Source organism: Coptis chinensis, chromosome 9 (genome assembly GCF_015680905.1).
Source record: "Coptis chinensis isolate HL-2020 chromosome 9, ASM1568090v1, whole genome shotgun sequence".
Classification (NCBI taxonomy): Eukaryota; Viridiplantae; Streptophyta; class Magnoliopsida; order Ranunculales; family Ranunculaceae; genus Coptis; species Coptis chinensis.
The window spans coordinates 23,466,504-23,476,142 of record NC_141464.1 but is presented as its reverse complement, the minus strand read 5'-3'; the positions used below and the strand labels follow the sequence as shown (position 1 = coordinate 23,476,142).

The window sequence follows — 9,639 nt, the reverse complement described above, 5'->3', positions numbered from 1 at the left end:
AGGATTACGTTATTAGTGTTCTTGTAGCATTAATATTTAGGATTCTATTATTTTTATGGTTATCGATTGCACTCCTATCGTCATTGTCGGAGTCAATCCAGAGGTCCTTCCTCATAAGTTTCAAATTACCCATTCCGTGGAGAAAATCATATCCACTATAAACATAGTGGTGGCTGAGATCGATGATCTTGGAGTGATTGAAATTCTACTTACTGGGTGTTAGATATTGAATCAACTCTGGCATGACCGACTTTGATTACATTGTGTGCGGTAACGACTAAAGCTTGTTTCGTTTTACCCAAAGACATAATCTCGGAGCATACCCTTCTCGATCAAACCTTGGATTCTACCCCTTAGAGATCGGCATTGTTGGGTTTCATGACCAAAATCATCGCGGAAATTTTTGCACCACGTGGATTTGTCACGTGTAGCCTTGGTATCTTCAGAGAGAGGAAAAGGTGGAGATAAGATATTCTTTCCCTTAATCTTCTCATAGATAACAGCGTACTTCTCATTGAGGGCGGTAAGCTTTAACTCTGGAAGTTTCTTTTGTTCTTTGTCGTTCCATTGTTGTGGCCTACCATCACTCTTGGACTTTTGATCGGTTGTTTGTTGAAACTTCGGTTTTTGACTCTGTTCCTGCGTCTTGCTTATTCGATCCCTATCTCTCGTGAACCGTCGTGCGATGCATCATCTTCAACTTCGAATAAACTGTTGAGTTCGAGAGAAAAGTTCATAGCGAGTTGTTGGGGCGTCTTTTACAATAGAGTTGTAAATGCCATCCCCTATCATAATTAATGCCTTCCTTGAAGGCATAAATGACAAGAATATCAGATGCATCCGGGATTTCATACCGCTTTCGAAATCTCGAACAAACTTACATCGAGCTTTTCTTCTTTTTGTTGTTTAATCTTGAATAGAGAATCAATATGTTTGGTTATTTCCGGTTGTGATGAAAATGCTCGGCAAACTTGTAAGCCAGATCAGTAAAATTGTGGATGGATCTTTCTAGAAGCATGTTAAACCATCTCATCGACTCAATTCCAATGAGTGTGGACGGGAATAACTTGCAAAGAAGAGCATCGTCGAAAGTCCATAAGATCATCTTGTTTCTGTAATTAACAAGATGCATCAAAGGATCTCCATCAATCTCATCATACTTTTCGAATTATGGCTGCTTGAAGTCCTTGTGATGAACAGTTGTTTGGATTCAGAGAGAGAAGGGAGAATTGATACCACTCTCGATAGCAAGATTTCGTATTTTATTTTCTCGTGACTCCTTATCATTTACAGCTTTCAGTATCATTTCGTGTAGATGTCGTTCAGAAAATGGAACATTCTCTTGACGATGGTCACGACCTAACCGTGGGCGTTTTGGCCAAGATTTCTTGAGGAGGAGGTGGAGTGAGTTTCGTCGACCGAATCCATGTAGGTGAAGGTGACCCGAGCCCGATAGAGGAGTTCGGTTCTTTCGTCTCCTATGGTGAACATGGGAGAATACTGGACGGAGGCCGGATATCACAACCATTTTCTTGACTGATGCAAGTGAGTCTCCATCTCCATGGCTACCATTGTCAACATACTTTGGCCGACAATGAGCTCTTGGATTGGGACTACAACTTGGCGATTTGGTTGTGGACTGGAACCGCTTGGTGAATAGTATCATTGTCGAGATCGGGCGATATTTATTGTTGGCGAGGACTTCCATGGCTTGCCTACCCTTTTATAGCTTGGGGTAGGAACTTCATTGGTTTTTCGTTGGTTGGGTAGTCTATCTTGCCGACCTATATGAATATTTTGCCGATCTCCCTTTAATACGGTTCGAATCGGTAAAACCGGTTTTCATCATTAGATCTTTTGTGAGTTGGTGATCCCCCGGCGGGGTGGTCGGCATCAAAGGTCGGTAGAGGAGTTTGTGGATTAAACTACGATTACATGGAAAGTGTAGGCTTCGGCGTTGCACATTTTGTTTGTCGAAGCCTCGTAGCGACTTCGCCGCGGTTTCTCTTAGTGCGGGGAGTTTGTACTTTCGGAGTCTTTGATGCTGATGCTTCGGTGTTCAAACGATCCCAAACACTTTTGCCGTAGACCCCTTAATCATCTTGGAGAAGTTGACGCAGCTGTTTCTTCAGATTGTTATTCTTGCTCTCCAATTGTCGGAGACGACGATCTACCTGAGTTGATGGATCGGATACATGAATACCCACTCTCTCAGTCGCAGATGGCCGAGGACCATCGGACTTGGAAAGTGAATTCCCAGCAGAAGGTGAATGCTGAACTAGTGCGGTAAAAAGGATACTTTCACCGTTGTTTGTTTTTTGAGAAGCCATTGATGTAACTTTTGTTTTGTGGTTGAGGGTAGGACACGAGGCGGCCAAATATGTTTCAAGCCAGGATTTGCCAAAACACACCAGTTGAGGGTTGGAAGTAATGTTTTTTGGAGATGGTGAAGGAGATGGTGATTGGGGAAAGATGAGACTGGACTTCGGTTTTGAAGTTGCCTAAGTACCCAAAGATATTGCTTGGGATCAAGTCTCGATTGCGTAGTTCTGGAAAAATGACGAAGGTTGGATTTTATAGGTAACATTGGTGATAGTTACTTCCTCGTTCTCCAATATTCCAATCGTGGGATGAAGTTGGATAACTGGCGGGAGAACTGTCCAATCATGGGATGAAGTTGGAGAGCTGGCGGGACAACTGTCAGCTCGTGGGATGAAGTTGGAGAACTGGCGGGTCATCTGTCAGCTCGTGGAATGAAGTTGGAGAATTGGCGGGAGAACTGTCAGCTCGTGGGATGAAGTTGGAGAACTGGCGGGACATCTGTCAGCTCGTAGGATGAAGTTGAGGCCGGGCGGGAGAACTGTCGATTCGTGGGATGAAGTCGAGGCTGGTGGGAGAACTGTCGGTTTCGTGGGATGAAGATGGAGAACCGGCGGACATCATCCAACTCGTGGATTGAAGTTGGAGAAATGCCGGGACATCTGTCAACTCGTGGGATGAAGTCGAGAACTGGCGGGACATCTGTCATTTCGTGGAATGAAGTTGGAGGCTGGCGGGAGAAACTGTCATTTCGTGGGATGAAGTTGGAGAACCAGCGGGACACATCCATTTCGTAGGATGAAGTCGAGAATCTGGCGGGAGAACTGTCGGTTCGTGGGATGAAGTCGAGGCTGGCGGGAGAATTGTCGATTCGTGGGATAAAGTTAGAGAACTGGCGGGACATATGTCACTCGTGGATTGAAGTTGGAGAACCGCGGGACATCATCAACTTCGTGGGATGAAGTTGGAGAACCGGGACATCTGTCATTTCGTGGAATGAAGTTGAGAACCGGGCGGAGAAGCTGTCATTTCGTGGGATGAAGTCGAGAACCGGGCGGGACATCGTCACGGGATGGGATGAAGTTGGGCTGGCGGGAGAACTATCAGCCCGTGGAATGTAGGCTTTGAGCATGGGCTTTTTCATAGATAAGCTCTGAGCATGGGCTCTGAGCGTGGGCTTGTATTGAATTGGGCTTATATTGGGCCACATTTATGGGGGCCGGAACAATTCTCTTACATAGTCAGTATAAAGAGAAACAACCTCACTTGGTCCTGTTCAATACACATAAAGTGTACTAGTGTAATTCTATAGTTAAGATAGACTAATACCATATTATACTACAACCGTACTAATGGTTTGTCCCAATCCATCTAGGTTGTGAACGATTACTTATACTTTATAAGGTACTGATGATATGATCTTCTGTGTGTTCACACCATATCATCTACAACATAAAGTATTAGACATATGCATATAACTAATATGTATAACATTTGCCCATATGATTCTTATTCAAAAAATGAAGAATTAAAGTTAATACAAAAGTAATGTTTTTAGTATATAACCCTATGAACTCAAAGCTAGGGCTTTAGTGAAGCCCTAGATTTGTGTAGGATATCTTTATGCTATTGTTACTGTTCTCAAACAATTTTCAATGATTAATATATTGTTTTCCTAATCGATGTTAGTGGTTTACTTGCATTGATTATATCTTGAATGATTAAATTTCATATCTTGACTAGTTAATCGTAAGATTACTATTCCATTAGCATTATAGCATGGTTTTTAATTATATATTGAATCTGTGAGGAGTTGTGCCGTAAGAAGACAACTCTTGCTAGGGATTCATATGTTTGCATGTTGAAATTCAATTCGACTTCATGTATAGATGCATATTAGGGCTTAAACAAACACATATTCGAGGAAGCTAGGGTTTCCTTTCCCTCATGGTACTCGTACTTACATGAGAACTTTAAAATAGTGAATTAAGAGAACCTAAAAGAGTCTAGGGTGTAATCAAACGCCTTAGTGTTTCCAGCATTCATAGTTAATACAAAGTTTCATAGTTTTCATAGTATAATTAAAATAGTTAGTAGTTAAACAATCTTCAAATCAACAACCATTATATTTGGATAAGGTTAAATAGTATTTTAGAATTCAGTTATTCCTAGATCACAATCCCTGTGGGTTCGACCTTGTTCTCGCACACCTAATACAATATACCTTGTGCGCTTGCAAGTAGTAATAGTAATAAAAGTTCATTAACCTGTTTATTTAGGTTGGTTAAATCGCTATTAACAACGCTTTAAATGCTTTGGATATGAGGTAAGTTTTACTTTTGTTAGTGTCTTCTTATGTCCCAAGCAATTTAATTTTTGTTATTCCCATAATGGGTGGAACTTATATAGAGTTTGCGTATGTTTTTTCTTTACATTATATTAGTATGTTTTGAATTTGTTTTCAGGTGCTCTAAAATTTTCATGCATTTCCATGGTATTTCCTATCCTTCTTATTTCTATACTTTGAGGACAAAACATGTTTTTGTTTGGGGGTGGCATAGAAACACACGTAATTTAAGGCACATATTAGAATATATAAATGTATAATATGCACTTTGTTTTCTAGTAAAAAAATAATAAAAAGTATTTATACTATGCACTTCTAAGGAATATTGGTATTTATAATAGTCTAGAAGTCTAAAATTTTAGAAACTTAGGTTAATATATAGGTAATAGTCATTGCATATTTCCATAAATATATTGTATGAGCATCTATGGTTGTATTGGCAATAAGTTTCTGAAATCTAGGCTAGTATACTTATTCTAAAAATCCTGTGAGAATATAGCCAAAAAGTCTTATGAGTGAAATATCTGAGTAATGACACAAGGGAGAAGTAAATTCCGAATAGAGAAATCACACGTCCACTTGCTTGATCACTATACCATATCCTAAGCGAGAATTTAGGCCCTTTTTGGATCGATATAGCTAGAAATTCAAACTTATATGAAATTATTTTCCACTAGTTGCCCATCTGAGCCTTTCTTTAGCCTTTTCATAAACCACAAATCCTTGACCCTTTTATAAGAAACAAAACAAAATAAAAATCAGTCTACCCCTTTTTGAATGAGTCTGAGAATAGAGATGAAAGAAAAGAAAAGAGAAAGACCTGTGGAAAACCAAGAATTTATTAGTTGCTTCAAATAAGAAAAGAAAAGAAAGTTTCCATCCAAATAAAAGAAAAAAAAATAAAAAAGTTAGAACTCCAAAAACAGAATCAAAAGAGTCAAAAGCCAAAAGAAAAAGAAAAAGAAAAATGGTTAAGGATGAAAACAAAGTGTAGAAGCAAAGTAAGAACAAGGTTTTTTGTAGTTACATATTTTGAAGACTCTATTATCTCAGACTTGTCATTCCGAATATCCATTTCCTTCCTTCTTAAACCATCGCCTAATCCCCGCAACACCTAATAAAGACCTCTAGCTCAATTAGGAATATGTTAGTGCGATAGTAAGTGGCAGATGTGTTTGATCGACTTCGGCTTCCTTGTATGTCATTGAGTATGTGATGAGGAAAAGTGTGCCCATTGCACACTAGAGTGAGCGAAACTTGAGTGAAAAAGTCAGAGTGTTTTTGTCTTGACATATTTGTGAGGACCTACTTAAGGACGCTATTCCAAAGTTTTAGAAATGGACATGTTATTGCATTTCATAGCATAATTCATTATATATATGTTTATCCAGTAGATGATTGATTATTATGCATATTATTAGCTTAGGTTTCGAATTGATTATTCTGTATTCATTGCTAGTGAGATGTATAGATATTTGAGAATAAATAAGAAAACAATAATTTTATTTTTTAGTCGTTGTAGTATAGATGAAGTTTGTGAGTACCTTCTCTGGATAACTCTCACGAGGCTATAACTCGTCCACTAGGGAATTCCTAGTGGTTTAAGGCAATACTGTATATGGTCAATGCAATCGCACTCGGCGAAACGAGATTAGTTAGAACTCCATTTTTGGTCACTTATTTTAATTTCTCATATTTGCTTGAGGACAAGCAAAATGTTGTTTGGGGGTGGTTTGATAAGAGCCCAAAACTGTAGTTTTAACCCCTTAATAATATTACATTTAAACCAATTATGCTTATAATAAATAAGAGTTAGTACTATTTACGTACGATAGTGTATTTCAGGTATTGGATTCAAATATGTGAAGAAATATGTAACTTTTGCAAGAGAAATGAGCAAAGGTTGGTTTCTAAGAAGTTCTATGTGTAAAGCCCAAGTTTCAAAGAGAAAAACCTTTTTAAAGCCTAGTCAAAGCTGAAAAGTCAAAGTCAAGGCTGGCAGAAATAGAGCATAAAAGTTAACAGAACTTCCGCAGGCCGTATTTTTGGACTCAGACCTCGGAATTGGGTCTACTATATGTCAAAACGACTGGCTCGGAAAGAAATTTCTAATCGTTTAGGTTTTGATGCAATCAAAGGATTAAAAGTGGCAAAAAAACTATTGCAATAAATTCCAGCTGAGAAACCCTTTTTGGAAATATGTAATTAGGTTTAGGGCTTGATTTAGTGGCCCAAAACATAGCTCCAAAGACCATGCATGAAATGATAAACCTAGCCCTCTCCTATATAAAGAGGATTAAGTAAAAACTCGAACTTTCTTTCCCATTACTTAGAATAATATCACCCATTAGTTAATTAATCTCTTGTCTCTTAGTTTTTCTCTTTAGTAAACCTAGTTTATATTTTTCTAACCTAGCCACCATTAATAAAAACCAAGTTATTGTTATTGTTTCGATGATGTCTTATTCTTATTCTTTTAATTATGATAGTCTAATGAATCATAGCTAAACCTCCATTAGAGGGGTTTGATTAAGCTTTGATGAAGACTTGATGTGTTAGTATAGAATAGTTGTAGTAAGATATTCCACACTAGAAGGTAGTTAATTCACCATGAGAATGGGTTTCAATTGTCTCACATGCTAATTATTAGTTGGTAGAGATACCATGTATAATTAGGGATAAAAAGACCTAACCTTTATGTGAAAACATAAAGATTAGGGTTGCAACAACTCCGTACTAGCATATTAAGAATTTATCAATGTGGAATCAAATCCCCCTGATCTCTTTTTCTCATTCACATCTTTTCATTAAATTTCCATAGTATAATTTAGAACATCTTAATTAGTTATTTTCACCATATTAGTATAATTAAACTATTGCTCTTATTGATATTGTGGAATTGTTTAAGGTAGAGAAATTATTACGTTCTAAGCGATTAGGAGTGGAACGAATATTTACTCCAATTTTATTATAAGATAATCGAGAGTAGAAACTTTGATTAAGCATTAGAATAACAAGTTTTCTTATTCCTAGCATAAATCATATTATATAGGGTAGGAAGATCTTATTATCATATTATCACAAAACAACCATGAAAAGCAACCGTAAGACACCTCCACTCAATTACCATCTTACCTTTACTTTATTTCACATCTCTATTGTATAGAGAAAAGACTACTCAAGCGACAATAGTGAAGATTGAAGGAAAGAACTTATGTAAGACAGAAAACAAGGAAAGAAAATTATTTTGAAAAAGAATGTAAAATAAACAAAAGAAAAATTGTATACTCACTCTACAGGTTCACACTTACTCAAATGACGAGTAAAAAATGTTTTACAAAGAATATGCGAGATATACGTGGACTAAGGCTCCAGCATTTACAACCACACACTCTAAATGGAGGGTCTGGTTACCCTATTGATATATTCCCTTTAAAGAAAAAGGTGGAATGGAATGGGGAAGGAATACATCGTGGAAAAGAGGATTTAATCCTTGTAGATAGGTTGATCATGAAAGAATTTTTAGTACTCGGCCGTTCACATCACTTGTTGCTTCAAAGGTGTGTTTGTTGGTTTAAGGATTGGAATAGCTTGTCTTGGGAACTCATCTTTTTGGGTTTTGTCTTGGGCTAACAAGTTAAGAGATTGTTGTATGGATGCTAGGATTTGAGTTTGTTGTTGCATGACAGATAACATTATATCGGTGGGCTTATATGTTTGGACACTATTCGATGGTGTAATTGGAACCGTGTCTCTTTGGTTGTTGATATGTGGGTTTTGGTAGTTCCGTTAAAATGGGATGGAACCAATGCTCGTTCTGATTGTTATAGGTACACTGTCATTGTCTGAATGTTTTTGGTGATTATTAGTCCATGTGAAGTTTAGATATTGTCTCCATGGTGCATTTGGTATATTGAAAGCACATACTTCTTCTGGTTGAAGTGATGATAGGTTTGTGATCAAGGGACAGGTGGCATCTATATGATTTAAGCTTAAATTGAAATTGCATGGTGAGGTATTTATGTTCATAATAGGATGGGGAGTTTAGTCTTTTTGTTTAGTTGTGAGGGTTCCGATTAAAGTTTTGATTTCTCGATCGGATTTCACCTAAAAAATACCACTAGCCTTAGATGTACTGGGTTGGGCTGTTCTAGAATTGTTTATATCGTCCTAATGGGTATTATTTTCAGCTTGGTTTTCAAGAAAGGTTAAAGCTTTGGTTGCACCTCTATCCAAAAAATTACCATTGCTCGTGATGTCGAGGGTTACTTTGTGTTCTTGGAGAAGACCTTTGAAGAAACATTAGAGAAGAGTGGATTTTTCTAGTTTATGGTGAGGACATGAATGGAGTAGGTCATAGAATCTATCCCATGCTTCGGAAAATGTCTCACTCGGACTCTGTCTGAAGAAATGTATCTTACTTCTTATCTCTTCTGTTTTCTTCAGTGGAAAGTACTTCTTTATGAAGGAGAACACAACCTTTTCCCATGTATTGAAGGAATCGGGCTTATGAGAAAGAAGCCAAGCGTGACTCTTACCAGCTAGAGTGAAATGAAACACTCATAGCTTCATTTGATCGTCTGTGACACCCGGATGGTGGAAAATATTGTATACTTCATGTATCCAGCGTAGATGTTCGTACGATAACTCATGTTCAAACCCGTGAAATATGGGTAGAATATTGAACACATTTGGTGGAATGCGAAAATTGCTCGTGAGCAATGTGAGTCGTATACAAGATGAAGGTCTATCTTGCAACGGTGTGTAGAAGTTGGAGAGAGGCTCTTCAGCTTGCATGACTTCGTCGGCCATCTTAGTAGGTGGAGGACAAGAAATTGGAGATTGTGTAAGAAGACGTGCTCTCCTATGTGAGTAAGTTTTATTCTCACTAAATATTGTAGTCCCTGAACGTAGTATCATGCACTTTTAGCAGGATAGCAAAACTATCCTAACCTACACAAACTATGCAGTGT

General features: G+C 37.8%; 1 non-coding gene across 1 annotated transcript; it reads left to right on the top strand.

Annotated features, from left to right (window-relative positions):
* Nucleotides 1–8,990: 8,990 nt before the first annotated feature.
* LOC147475248 (small nucleolar RNA R71) lies at nt 8,991–9,096 on the top strand. Its single transcript, XR_015209945.1, has one exon. It is a non-coding gene; the product is annotated as a small nucleolar RNA R71 (small nucleolar RNA).
* Nucleotides 9,097–9,639: the final 543 nt, after the last annotated feature.